Consider the following 15,472-nt stretch of genomic DNA (forward strand, 5'->3'; position numbering starts at 1 on the left):
GGACATGCCCAGCATGCCAGCTTGTGAAGTCCCGCACCGTTCCTCCTGGTCCGCGTGGCCGAATAAGACGGGGTGCTCGCTCAGCTGCGGTCTGGCAAATTGATTCCATAGGCCCTATGCCAGACTGTATGGGTAAACGTTACGTCTTAGTAATGGTTGACACCTTTTCGGGCCTGGTTTTTGCTTTTCCCACCAAGATGTCTGACCAAGCTAGCACTATCCAAGGACTAAACCATTTAATTTCTCGTTATGATGTACCAGAGGAAATTCAGTCTGATAATGGCTCGCACTTCTCCGGGAAGGCAATCTGTGATTGGGCAGCTGACAACAGTATTTTATGGGTCCACCATATTCCTTATTACCTGCAGACTGCCGGGTTAGTTGAACGAACGAATGGCTTACTGAAGGAACAATTTCGTTAACACCACTGGGGACCCTGAAGGGGTGGTGCCATGTGCTGCAGCAGGTAGTCAACAATTTGAATCATCGCCCTTTGAAGGGAGGTACACCTTTCCACCGACTTCACGCTTCTGAACTACAGCCTATTCCAGAGGAAAAACAGTCATTGCCCCCCATTCCCAAGCTAGAGAATGCCGGACAAAAGGTATGGGTGGCACCATCAGGTAGTGGCCCGCCCTCCTGTAAAAGGGGAAATAGTGACATCTGCCCAGGGTAACACTCGGTGGGTAGCTATTGAGCGAGAGGATGGTTTATTTTGTTTAAATACTGAACGCTTACGGCATCGTGAGTGATAAATGTCAGGCTTCTTTGTTCCAGGTCCTCCATCTTGTGCTCCTGTTGATCTGGTTTAACTGCTGCTTTGATGCCAGCAATTGGATTTGTAATGTTGAGGACGTTCCGAGGGAGTTGCCCATGGGGGACACGGCCCGATGTATCCATCAATATTCTGATATTGTTAAGCATGTTTCAAAATCTGTTCGTGAGCTTCAGTGTCTGGGTATTGTGGCCCACAAGGATAGTTTGAATCCTTTTTCATGGTTAAATGGTACATTGGGGGATTGGACCACAATATTCTCCGTTGGTTGCTCGCATTATTGCTTAAGCACAAAAATAAGCAATAGTTTTAGTTTCTCTTTTTCGCTCCTTCTGTACTCAAATGCTTGTTAGGTCTCGTAAGTGACAGGCTGTGACCAAGGGGTGGAATGTAATGGAGGATTTAGACCTGCTTCTGCAAGAAGGGATGCAGTTGCATCAGAAGACATAATCTAAATTCCACTATGGGGCCCATGGATGCAGTTGAATAGGAAGACATAACCTAAATTTACATTACAGGGCCCAGGGATGCATATGAATCAGTAGACATTATATAACTTCCTCCACCATGAGGACCAGAGATGCAGTGCCTTTTGTTGGTCGCAGACTGTCAGGAGACCTTGAAGATAATTAAATCATTTGTTCAAAGAGATAAGATCTGAAGTAAACAACTTTTGGGTAAGCCATGGTCCCACTGCTGAAGTTTGAGACTCTCCAAGAGGTGGCGACATCTCTCAGCAAGAAGAAGAACTTCAAGATTCCTACCAACGTCTCCCCGGGGAGGTGGAGAAGCTGCTACTGGTGCCCCGACAACCTACTACAAGTGTGCAGTCGTTGCCTCGCGTTGATAAGTATAATTGGGAAGGGCTTGCATATTGTAGTGTGAATTCAGCATTAGATTTAGTAATAAAGACTTGTATAAACTGAACTGCTCTCGGTGTGTTTGTGTGTGTCTATTTTCTTTTGGTAGCTCAAACACTGTGACCAATCTAAAACGAACAAAATGAGAGGTATAAGTTTACCCAAGACAGCTTCTCTCTGCTCCAGTTCCAAATGGTCGATGGTCCTCCTGGGTTTGGTCCATGCAGTGGTTTGCTGCCTGGATCTTCAGCAACTACTGAAGTGGTTACATTTGCTGCAGTTTCTGCACTGTTGGCCGAACACTGGGCACATCCTCCTCAGTATATGGTTTCCTCTGCAATTGCCGCATGAGGTGGCCTGGCTGGCTTGGTTGGCTCTTCCTTCTAACCTCCAGCCACTGTCTGCTCGCTGGTCCCGCTTGTGTCGCGTCGATGCTTGTGGCCTTCAGTTGTAGAGAGGCCAGGCCTTTATTGTTTTTCTTGGTAGTTTCAGATGCCAAGCACATTGCGATGGCCTTTGTCAGTATCAGTTTGGTGTCTCGCAGGAGGCCTTCTGCATATTATCGTCGCAAATGCCACAGACCTTTGTCTTTAATTAGTTTGTCGCAAAGTGTGCTGAAATTGCAGGCTTTCACCCTGATTTTTAAAATTGCTGACGTATGAGTGTATCGACTCGCTAGGTTTTTGGTCTCATGTTGAATTTGTACCTTTGCACTGTCACATTTCTCTGAATTTATGCTTTAAACATTCAGCGTCCTCTCTCGACTCAGCCGGGCTGATAACGAGATTTCCATCACGCACTTCGCCTGCATGCACAAACAATCTCTCCCTTTCAATGGCTTCTGTGTTTAACAGAATGTATGCCCTGGTAAGGGCAGGCTTGTTGCTATGAGATGTCGCTATGAATATGTCATGTTCCTGTGCAAAGATACACCAGTTTTCTGTCATATGCTAGTGGGTCGGGCCGCCTGAATCCATCCACCATTATGGTGACCGTGCAAAATGTGGTTGTGGTTACTCACTGTGATCGATTTATGATTGGAAGCCTTCAGGCTTAGGTGCTCTTGATCCCACTTCTGACACCTTGTTCGTTGTTGTATGCTTAATAATGAGTCGAGTCAGCAGATTAAGTAAACCAAGTAAAAGAATTTACTGAACACAATTAAACATGATAAACAGGGTACTGAGAGAGAGAGCCCACAGTGTGTCGTCTGCTCCCCGCTAGTTCTTGATTCAACTAATGCGCCCTTGTGGTGCTCACGCATGCACGGTGTGCTGTTGTGAGTATGATGGCTGCAATGTAATTGCATTGGGTGCAGAGCAGCTGATGGTAGCGGCTGTCTACAGGAGGGAAGGGTAAAGAAAGCAACAGAGACAGGAGGCGTTAAATGTAGATGACGAGGAACTGCAGATTATGCAGTATGATGAGAATAAAAGATGAAGAATGCTATAAAGGAGGAAAGTAAAGTAGATGCAACTCTGAAAATCTCTGGTAAGAGATATGGTCTCCTCTGCAATTGCCGCATCCTGTCCTGGGTGTGAAGTGGCTTGGTTGGCTCTTCCTTCTAACTTCCAGCCACTGTCTGCTCACTGGTCCCGCCTGTGTCGTGTTGATGCTTGTGGCCTTCTGTTGTGGAGAGGCCACCCTTTTACTGTTTTTCTCGGTAGTTTCGGATGCCACACTTAAGAGTATTGGGTTCAGTTCTGGTTACCTCATTGATGTGGAAGCTATGGAGAGGGTGCAGAGAAGATTTACCAGGATGTTATCTGGATTAGAAAACAAGTCTTAGCAGGTTAGCAGAGCAGTGACTTTTCTCTGTGGAGTGTAGAAGGATGTGAGGAGACTTGATAGAGAGGTCTATGAGATTATGAGAGGCATAGATAAGGTGGATAGCCAGCACCTGTTTACTAGAGCAGGAATAGCAAACACTAGAGGATATATGTACTAAATGATGGGAGGGAAGTTTAGGGGAGATATCGGGTAAATTTTTTTATGTATAGAATTGTTGGTGCCTGGAATGTTTTGCCAGGGATGGTGGTGGAGACTGAAATATTATGGGCCATTTAAGAGACACTTAGACAGGGTCATGGATAGAGGAAAAGTGGAGGATTATGGGGTAGGGAGGGTTTCATATTTTTTTTAGGAATATATGGGATATTGGCACAATATCGAAGACTGAAGGGCCTGTTCTGTGCTGTAGTTTTCTATGGGAACAGTCAAGGGAGAGGATAGGGTCTGTGAGATGGTGGATCAGAAGGAATGTAGGCAGATGCAAGTTACATGAAATTGAAGAAGCGATTGTTGATGCCACTGAGTTGTGGACTACCCAGGTGGAATACAGTACCCTTCATAATATTTGGGTCAAAGACATTTTTTTGCCTTTATTTGCCGCTGTGCTCCACAGATTTAAATTTGTATTCAAGTTATTAAAGTACATTCCAGTCTTTATTCAAGGTTATTTGGATACATTTTGGTTTGACCATGTAGAAATTACAGCACTTTTTATACATAGTCCCCCATTTCAGGATATCATAATGTTTGGGATATTTGGCTTCACAGGTGTTTGTGAATACTCAGGTATGTTTAATTGCTTCATTAGTGCAGGTGTAAGAGAGCTTGGGTTGCTTCAAAGCTTTTGATCATCTTTGGAACATGTAGTTTCCATTTTTAAACTTGAGGACCAGAGGTGTGCCAATGAAAATCAAATAAGACATTATGAAGCTTTTACAGGATAAGGTTATATCTGTGGATTATAAGGTAAGGTTAGTCTCGGACCATTCATTGTTATTACTGGAATATCAAAGTTCTCAAGTTACACAACATACTTTAAGATGGAGATTTAATACTATGTTACTAGAAAAGCCAGAATTTATTGTTTATTTGAGAAAACAAATTGAGGATTTCATTGCTAATAATGTTCACTCTGTTTCTGATCAGTTTGTTTTGTGGGACGCAATGAAAGCTTTTTTCCGAGGTCAAATTATCAGTTATGCATCCAAATTGAAGAAAGAGAGAGTTAGAGAAACTGAGGATTTGGAGAAGAAAATAACAATCTGTGAAAAAGAATTTCAAAAGAAAGCTACTGAATTCCAAAAGATCCAATTAACAAATTTAAAGTTGAAGTATAATAAGTTACAGTCATATCGATTTGAATGTCTGTTGAATTGTTCAAAAAATAAATTTTATGAATGGGGTGAGAAAGCTCATAAAGTATTAGCATGGCAATTAAAAAAAGAACAGTTATCTAGGATTATACCAGCTATTAGAAATAAATCGGGTATTACTTTTAGTCAAAAAGAAATTAACGATGAATTTTGTAATTTTTACAAAAAACTTTATTTGACTGAATAGGACTCAACATGGATTTGTGGGAGGAAGGTCATGTTTGACCAATCTGATTGAATTTTTTGAAGAGGTGACTAGGAATGTGGATGAGGGTAGCGCAGTGGATGTTGTCTATATGGACTTCAGTAAGGCCTTCGATAAGGTACCACATGGAAGGTTAGTTAGGAAGGTGCAGTCTTTAGGTATAAATTTTAAGATAGTCAAATGGATTGAACATTGGCTGAAAGGGAGAGGCCAGAGAGTGGTAGTGGATAATTGTCTGTCAGGTTGGAGGCCTCAAGGATCTGTATTGGGCCCATTCTTGTTTGTTATATACATTAATGATCTAGATGATGGGGTGGTGAATTGGATTAGTAAATATGCAGACGATACTAAGATAGATGGAATAGTGGATAATGAAGAAGGTTTTCAAGGATTGCAGAGGGATTTGGGCTGCTTAGAAAAGTGGCTGAAAAATGGCAGATGGAATTTAAGTGTGAGGTGCTTCATTTTGGTAAGAAGAATCAGAATAGGACATACGTGGTAAATGGGAGAGCATTGAGGAATACAGAAGAGCAGAAAGATTTAGGAGTAACGGTACATCGTTCCCTGAAGGTAGAAACTCACGTGAATAGGGTGGTGAAGAAGGCTTTTAGTATGCTGGCCTTTATCAATCATTGCATGGAATATAGGAGTTGGGAGGTGATGTTGAGATTGTATAAGACGTTGGTGCAGCCTAATTTGGAGTTCTGTGTGCAGTTCTGGTCGCCTGGTTATAGGAAGGATATAAACAGAGTGGAGAGAGTGCAGAGAGGGTTTACCAGAATGTTACCTGGGTTTAAGCATCTAGAGTATAGGGAGAGATTGGACAGATTAGGTCTTTATTCTTTGGAGCGTAGAAGGTTGAGAGGGGATTTGATAGAAGTATTTAAGATTATGAAAGGGATAGACAGAGTGGATGTGGATAGACTATTTCCGTTAAGAGGAGGAAAGATTAAAACAAGAGGACATGAGTTAAGAATTAAGGGGCAGAGGTTTAGAGGTAACATGAGGGGGAACTTCTTTACTCAGAGAGTGGTAGGCGTGTGGAATGAGCTTCCGGGAGAAATAGTGGCGGCGGAGTCAATTGTATTATTTAAGAAAAGGTTGGACATGTATATGGATGAGAAGAAGATGGAGGGTTATGGGCATTGTGCAGGGAGGTGGGACTAGAAAGGGGTGTTTGTTTCCGTGCTGTAATTGTTATATATGTTATGTTAAAGCGATAAAAGAAGATGCAATAGACTCTTTTTTGAAAAATATTAATTTACCACAGTTATCTCAAGAAGACAGACAAGAGTTAGATAAACCTTTTACGGATAGTGAAATTGAAATGGCTATAAAAGATATGCCAAATGGAAAAGCGCCTGGTGGAGATGGTTTTTCTATTGAGTTTTACAAGACTTTTTATGTTGATATATCTTCCTTATTTAAGAATGTAATACAACAACTTTATGATACTTTTCAATTACCTGAGTCCTGTTCTAATGCTATAATTACAGTTATACCAAAAAGAGATAAAGATCCCTTACAGGTAGCTTCTTACCGTCCTATATCTTTGTTAAATGTAGACTATAAAATAGTGGCTAAAGTTATGGCTAATAGGTTGGCTCAGTATTTACCAAAGATAATACATCGTGATCAAAGAGGTTTTATAAAAAATAGGTATGCTTCGGATAATATTCTACGATTAATTACTTTGATAAATAGATCTAAATCTCAGAAGAATTATCCAATGGTGGTTTCATTGGATGCAGAAAAGGTATTCGATAGAGTAGAATGGAAGTTTTTATTTAAAGTACTTGAAAAGTTTTTGTTTGGTCTCTCATTTATTGGTATGATTAGGGCTCTGTACAATGGTCCAAAAGCTAGAGTTGTTACTAATGGTTTGCTTTCAGAATCCTTTAATTTAACAAGATCTACTAGACAAGGATGACCATTATCACCCGCCTTGTTTGCTTTAGTTATTGAACCTCTAGCACAATTAGTACGTCAGAATGATAGTATCAAAGGTATGAGAGTCTTGAATGAAGATTATAAAATAAATTTATTTGTGGATGGCGTTTTGCTGTATTTGGTGGATCCTGATGTTTCTCTGCCAGCACTTCAAGATTCCTTAGAGATTTATGGTCAATTATCTGGTTATAAGGTTAATTGGACTAAAAGTGAAATTCTATCAATTAGTAAAGATGATTATTCAATGTTTAGAAATATTACGAATTTGAAGTGGACAAAACAAATTAAATATTTGGGAATTAATGTTAATACTGACTACCAAAATTTATATTCACTTAATTATCTTCCTTTAATGAAGAAGATTAAGGCAGATTTAGTTAAATGGAAAGATTTACCTTTGGGTTTATTAGGAAGAATTAATACTATAAAAATGAATATTTTTCCTCGTATACAATATTTATTTCAATCAATTCCTTGTGTACAAAAAAGATTTTTTAAGGATTTATATAAAGTAATTAGGGATTTTTTTGTGTAAAGGAAAATTTCCTAGGGTGGCGTTGAAAAAATTGATGTGGGATTTTCAATTTGGAGGGTTACGGCTACCTAACTTTCAATTTTATTATGGAGCAGCTCAATTTAGATTTCTTAGCGCATTAATGGCTACACAAAATACGCCTAGTTGGGCACAGATAGAATTGGCAGTTATTTCTGAAAAATTTTTGAATGAATTTTTATTTCGATGGAATAAAAATTTGTTATGAACTTATGATGTACCAATATTGAAACATTTAATGAATTTATTTATGGACAAGTAAATTACATAAAATGGGATTGAAAAATAAGTGGTCGGGAAGATTACCATTATATAATAATCAACTTGTTCCTTTCACGGTATCTAATACTATTTTGAAACAATGGGAGGAGAAAGGAATACATAATTTATCTGACTGTTTTTTAGAAAGTCATTTTTGTTCTTTTGTATTGCAAAAGAGATTTGATATAAGTGGTTATTCTATATTTGTGTATTATCAGTTAAGATCTTTTGTAAAACAGGTATGCGGTCGTCAAATGAATTTACTGTCTGAAACTGATTTTGAGAAATATGTGCTCTCATTTCCAAAAAAAGGTTATATATCAGGTTTGTATCATATTTTGTTGGAAAGTGAAAGTAAAATAGATTGGGATAAAGATAAAATGAAATGGGAAAAAGATTTAAGTTTAACAATAACTGAAGAAGATTGGTCTGAAATCTGCTGTAATAGTGTTCGAAAATTGATTAATGCTAGATTGGCGAAGAGTAATTATACTTTTATACATCAATTATATTTAACACCCGAAAAATTAAAAAAATTTGGTTTTAGTAAGTCAGATCTTTGTTTTCATTGTGATCAGGTTTCTGGTACTTTTTTACATGCTGTTTGGTTGTGTGATTGGTTACAACAATTTTGGAAAGGTATTCAATCTGTATTTAATAATCTATATAATCTTCATATTGTATTAGACCCTGATATATTTTTATTAGGGAATATGCAACCGTTGATTGATTTAGAATTAGATAATTACCATATCTCTTTTATTTACTTAGTGCTGGCAGTGGCCAAGAAATGTATAGCGATTACTTGGAAGAATAGAAATGTATTGTCTTTAGATAGGTTGTATTCAGAGATGAGGTTTTGTTTGGTTATGGAGAGAATATCTTTTTCTATACAAGATATGATGTCTTTTTATGAGTTAAAGTCGACCCCATTTATTGATTATATACAATTTAAATAAGTTTGAATTAATCATTTTTTTCTTTAAAAAAACTTTTTTATTTATATATTTTCTCTTTATATGTTTTCTTTTTTTCTTTTTTTCCCTTTTTTTAAGTTTTTTTTATTATTAGTTGTTTTTTTTTCATTTAAGTTCTTTTTGTTTTTGTTTTTTCATATATATTCTTATATAATAAAATTTTTTTGGATTAATAATTAATACTTAATTAATATATATTTTTTGTTTTTTATATATATCGATCTTTTTTTTAAGATATATTTTTTATTTTTTTTAATTATACTAATAGTATTAATTCTTTACTCTTTATCGTGGGGGTGGGGGGGTGGTTTAGGGGTTAAAAATAGGTTTTTTTTAGTCTTAGTTTTTAGTTGTTAGGGGGAGATGCCGAGATTGGTATTGTATTAACTATGTTACTTTGTACTTGTATTACTTTATTTTGTATTTTTTCTGTATGTGAATTAATTACTTTCTTCATACGTTAAAATTAATAAATAAAGTTTCGAAAAAAATGACATTATGAAGCTGAAAAACAAGTATAACACAATGAGACATCACCAAACCTTAGGATTACCAAAATCAACAACTTGGAACACCATTAAGAAGAAAGAGTACGCTGGTGAACTCAATAATCGCAAAGGGACTAATAGGCCTAGGAAGACCTCCACTATTCATGACAGAAAAATTCTCATCATAATGAAGAAAAATCCCAAAACTTGTGTTCAACAGATCAGAAAGACTCTTTAGGAGGCAGGTGTGGATGTGTCAATGACTAATGTCTTCAGAAGACTTCATGAACAGATATACAGAGGCTACACTGCAGGATGCAAACCATGGCAAAAGTGGTGTGCTTTGAATCTTCGGCAGTTCCTTTATACCTCCACACTTCGCTCTTGCCATCACTCTGATACAGGTTAATCTTAGATTTTTTTTCTAGAATTCTACAGGTTCCTTTAAATACTTCTTGGCAAACTAATCTGGCTATCCTTTGTGTGGCTAACTCGTGATTTGCTTCTTTCAGTGTAGTATCTGTATTTCTGTTCATGGAGTCTTCTGCAGACAGTAGTTATTGACACATTTACCTCCTGAAGAGTGTTTCTGATCTGCAGGTGCTTGGGGATTTTTCATTATGTTAAGTATTCTTCTGGCATCAACTAGTCCCTTTGTGATGACTGAGCTCCGCAGTATGCTGTTAATTTTTGGTAATCCTCAGGTTTGGGCGATGTCTCTTATTATTTTATTCTTGTTTTTCAGTCTCATAATGGCTTCTTGTCCGTCCTTGGCACAACCTTGGTCCTTGTATTGAAAAATGGCAACTGCAGACTCAAAAGATGATCAAAAGCTTGGAAACAAGGCCAGCTCTTTTATACCTGCACCAATGAAGCAATCAGACAGACCTGAGTACTCACAAACACCTGTGAAACCAAGTCTCCCAAACATTATGGTGCCCTGAAATGGGGGGACTATGTGCTGTAATTTCTACATGGTCAAACCAAAATGTGTACAAATAACCTTGAATAAAATCTGGAATGTGCACTTTAATTAAATGTGAATAGTTAATTGCAAATTTAAAACTGTGGAGCACAGGGGCAAAGAAAAGAAAAAAAAATGTCTTTGTCCTAATCATTATGGAGGACACTGTATAAGGTGCTGCTCCTCCACTTTTCCTTTGGCCTCCCTGTCTGTGGAATGTGGTGATGGAAGGAATGGTGTGTATCCAGGAACCCAATACAAAATAGTTGCTCAGCGAAGCAACCTGGGGATGAGAGGGCTAGTATAAAGAGGCCTAAACTCTCTCTGAACCATACTGAATATTGTAAGGGCTACATGGAATAAATGTGGACAAGTTATTTTCTGTAGTCAGAGAGTTTAGGTCCAGAGGGCACAGCCTCAGAATAAAAGGACATCTCCAGAACAGAGATGAGAAATTTCTTCAGGCAGGGAAACTTTGTTGAACTCATAGTCACAAATGGCTCTGGAGACCAAGTCTTTGGTATATTTAAAGTGTGGGGGGGGGGGGGGGATTGATGTTTTTGGTTAGTAAGGGTGTCAAATGTTGTGGAGAGAAGATGGGGTAGAAAGGAAAAGGGTGTCGGCCAGGATATGAACAGCAGAGGAGACTTGATGGGACAAATGGACTAATTCTGCTCCTATGTCTAATTCTTTGCATTTGGTCTTGCTGGTGTAGAGTAGGCCACATAGAGAGCACCAAATGCAACAGAATGAATTGAACTGTCCCAGTGGAGTCTACAGCTTATCCCAGAGAAGCTGAAAGATTGTAATCCTTGTAGAAATTGTGCAAGAGATGGGGTCTCAAATAATTAGCCCCAGAAATTAACACAGGGTTGTCCTGAGCTTTTGTTATGTGTTTTGTTACCCACGTTCAGGACATGTACAATAGTAACTGTCCTTGTTTCCCGAAGAAAAATATTGCAGATTCAAGAAATGTCCAGAATGTCAACAGGTTAAGGAGCGAGAGAAACAATTAATGTTTCAGATCAATGATCCTTGATATTGGAAGCTTCACTGTAGCAAAAAACAATTTGTTTTGAAGAACTATGCAATACAACATCTGACACCAAGCCACAGAAGGAGATAGTTGAAGCAAATTACCACACAGTGTTCAGTCACAAGTTTTAAAGACTGTCTTAAAAGAGGAAAGAATGATAGAGGTGTTTAGGGAGGAACTGGAACCACAGCTACAAAAGGCACAGTAATGAAAATTCAGGGATACTCAAAGGCTAAAACTGGATTACTGCAGAAATCTTGAAAGTTGGTATTGCTGAATAAGTTTAGAATTAGGAAGGAATCAGTGCATAGAAGGATTTGATACTATTCAAATTTGGGAAGCCTGATTGGGAGGCAATGCAGACCAAAGTGGTTAATGTCACATGAAGTTGAGTAATGAGCATGGATGATCTTTTAGAGGTTTTGGAATGCAGTGACTAAATTAGAACAAGAAATAGGAGCATGAATAAGCCACATCCCCTCAAGCTTGCTGCACCATTCTGTAACCAATAATGGCTGATCTGATCTCAATCGTCACCACTTTCACACTTCTCCCCAAATATTTTAGAGATAGGATATGACTGAGAGTAACGATGAGATTGTGGAGTATGGCTGTCATGCATTGCTCTGTGATTTTTGGATGATGCATAGTGGTCACATGAAAATGATAAAGAAAAGGAATCAAGGATAGATGCCAGGTGAACAGCAAAATTAAGGGTGTAGGCATGATAAGAGAAGCCTTTAATTCTCTGTTACTGAGTAAGTAGATATAAATTAAACAAAGTGGGTGAGGCCACTACAGCTGATTGTCATTGGAGAGGTTTTTGTGGAAGAAGATGAAATCAACAATGTGAAAAGATACACCACAAACTAAGAAGATTTGAAAGGCATTTTGTCCCAATCACATGATATTCATTAAGATTTATTTTGGTACTGTGCCATGAGTCAAAATCTGAATGGTGGAGGGTATTCAAGCAAAGTGTTCTGGATAAAATGGACATGAACCTGGGAGGCAACAAAATGTCAAGGACAGATTGTGAATATGGAAATGGAGTAACACTTTGCAAGGGTCATTTGGTTGTTTTGAGGGGATTGGTGATCATAGTAGAAAAACAATGTCAGTGTAACTGGAATTAAAAATTTGGTGCATTGGATTATAAAAATGAAGGGCAGCAATGTATGCTTGGATCAATGAAGGAGTTAATCAAATGCACAGGATCTCCTTCCTTCAGGTGTTTGTGTGGGAGAGCTGCCTCAAAATTTAGGCCATATTATTTTTAGCTTTTATGTTATCTTCCATCTATGTGGGCAGCATTTTATATTCAATGTGAAGTCCTGCCAACATCTGCTTACTATACTTTAAGTTGCTGTGTGTATTTTTGAATGTAGTAACGCTGCCCTTGTAACACAATGCATGAAGCCAAGTGAATCAGCTATAATATTAAAACAGTGGTGCTCGTTGTTCAATTAATCACTTGAAAGTGAAATAAAAGGACATGGGTTAATGGTGAAAGGTTTACGGAGAAGATTAGGGGGATCTCCTTCACACAGAGAGTGGTGGTTATGTAGAATGAGCTGCCAGCTGAAGTGGTGAATGCGGGCTCAATTTTAACATTTAAGAAGAATTTGGACAAGTACATGGATGGGAGGGGTCTGGAGGGCTGTGGACTGGGTGCAGGTCAGTGGGGCTAGGTAGAACAATAGTTCAGCACTAGAAGGGCCTGCTTCTGTTGTTACAAGCCCAGAGGACCCCAAAACCCAGCAGTAATAGATATTCACCAAGACAAATGGTTACTTAAACAAAAGTTGCTTTTAATTATCTTTAAACATGAAAACAGAATCACACTTGAACTTATCACTATTGACTTAACTAACCTGACTTAACCCCCTTCTAATTCTAAGTGTGTGTAAGTTCAGAAAAGTTCTTTGGTTCACAGTCCAATCTCACTTCTCATTCCTCCAAGTTTACTGGTTGCAGGCAATTCTCATACTGTGCACAGAATGTAACATTTATAAAGTTCACCAGGCTTTGGTGCTTGAAAGGTAAATGGTTACTGCTTAGGAAGGTTCTTGTTGGTTTTCAGAGAGAGATTTGTTGTATGTTAACACCCACAGCTGATTCCTTTTTTTAATCAGCCACTTCAGTGTCCTGCCAAAGAAACTTGCCCCCTCAGGGTTCTCCAGATGATAACCTCTTTCATTCAGGTCACCATAGAGTGCCTTTTTGTTTCTCTTATTCCAAGTGAAACATTAGACAGCCAGTCCTCTCTTGCATGAACCACAAGGCCTTTGACCAGGCTGAACTAAGCACTCACAACCTGTCTTCCAAATAGGGTTTTCTACAAGCTAGCCAGCTTGTCCTGTTCCAGTTCTAGTTGCTGCTACTGACTGTAAAACTGATCTCTGTCTGTCTGTCTGTCTGTCTCTCACAGACTCCATTTCCATGTTACTGCTATGCAATCTTGGTGTGCGAGGCCCTTTGGGTAGGAGCGATCACAATATGATCGAATTCTCACTCGACATGGAGAGTGATGAAATTAAATCCGAGTCTAAGGTCCTGAATTTAAATAAAGGGAATTATGATGGTATGAGACGGGAGTTGAGTAAGATTAATTGGGTGGTGTTTATGGGGGAGTTGACTGTGGATAGACAATGGAAAGCATTCACAGATCTAATGGAGAAATTGCAAAAATCGTTTATACCGGTTTGGCATAAAAATAAACCAAAAAAGGTGACTCAACCGTGGATAACAAGGGAAATTAGAGACAGCATTGGGTCCAAAGAGAGAGCATATCAATTGGCTAAAAAAAGTACCACAACTGAAGACTGGGAGCAGTTCAAGATGCAGCAAAGGAAGACAAAGGGATTAATCAAGAGAGCAAAAATAAATTACGAAAGTAAGTTTGCGGCAAATATAAAAACCGACTGCAAAAGCTTTTATAAATATGTCAAGAGGAAAAGATTGGTGAAATCCAGAGTAGGTCCTTTGCAGTCGGAATCAGGGGAATATATAATGGGGAATAAGGAAATGGCAGACCAATTAAATTCTTACTTTAGTTCTGTTTTTACAAGAGAGGATACAAATAACCTCCCAAGGATGTTGGGAAACATAGAGACTAATGCAAGGGAGTAACTGAAAGAAATCAGTATCTCTAAGGACATGGTCTTGGGGAAATTGATGGGATTAAAGGCAGATAAATCCAAAGGGCCTGATAATCTACATCCTAGGGTACTCAAGGAAGTGGCCATTCAGATAGCAGATGCTTTAAGAATTATTTTCCAGAACTCGATAGACTCAGGATCAGTACCCATGAATTGGAGGGTAGCTAATGTTACCCCACTATTTAAAAAGGGGGGTAGAAAAAAAGCGGGGAATTATCGGCCTGTGAGCCTTACATCAGTAGTGGGCAAAATGATGGAATCCATTATTTAGGATGTAATAGCGGAGCATATGACTAGCAGAGAAGGGATCGGACGGAGTCAACATGGATTTACAAAAGGTAAATCGTGCTTGACAAATCTATTGGAATTCTTTGAGATGGTGACAGGTAAAATAGATGGGGGAGAGCTAGTGAATGTGGTGTACCTGGACTTCCAAAAGGGATAAGGTCCCGCTTAAACGACTGGCTTCCAAAATCAATGCTCATGGGATTGGGGGCAAAGTATTGATGTGGATTGAGAACTGGCTGGCAGGTAGAAGACAAAGAGTTGGGATAAATGGCTCGTTTTCTGAGTGGCAGGCGGTGACCAGTGGGATACCACAGGGATCTGTACTGGGACCCCAGCTGTTCACAATTTACATTAATGATCTGGATGAGGGCATTGGATGTAATATCTCCAAATTTGCAGATGACACTAAGCTAGGAGGGGTTGTGTGCACGGAAGAGGGGGTCAGGAAGCTCCAGTGTGATTTGGATAAATTGAGGGACTGGGCAGATACATGGCAAATGCACTACAATGTGGATAAATGTGAGGTTATCCACTTTGGTAATACAAACCGGAGGGCAGATTACTATTTGAATGGCAATAGATTAAGAGATGGGGAAGTGCAGAGAGACCTAGGGGTACTTGTACATCAGTCTCTGAAGGCGAGCCTGCAGGTACAGCAGGCGGTTAAAAAGGCAAATGGTATGTTGGCCTTCATATCAAGAGGGTTTGAGTATAGGAACAAGGATACCTTACTGCAGCTGTACAGGGCCTTGGTGAGACCACACCTGGAGTATTGTGTGCAGTTTTGGTC

The 15,472-nt window shown here is 38.9% G+C and overlaps 1 protein-coding gene across 1 annotated transcript in view; it reads left to right on the forward strand.

The window, feature by feature from the left end:
- atpsckmt (fATP synthase c subunit lysine N-methyltransferase) overlaps positions 1 to 15,472 on the forward strand; it is a 30,030-nt gene that overhangs the window by 8,811 nt on the left and 5,747 nt on the right. The gene's annotated exons all lie outside the window — the stretch shown is intronic.

Source organism: Narcine bancroftii, chromosome 1 (genome assembly GCF_036971445.1).
Source record: "Narcine bancroftii isolate sNarBan1 chromosome 1, sNarBan1.hap1, whole genome shotgun sequence".
Taxonomy (NCBI): Eukaryota; Metazoa; Chordata; class Chondrichthyes; order Torpediniformes; family Narcinidae; genus Narcine; species Narcine bancroftii.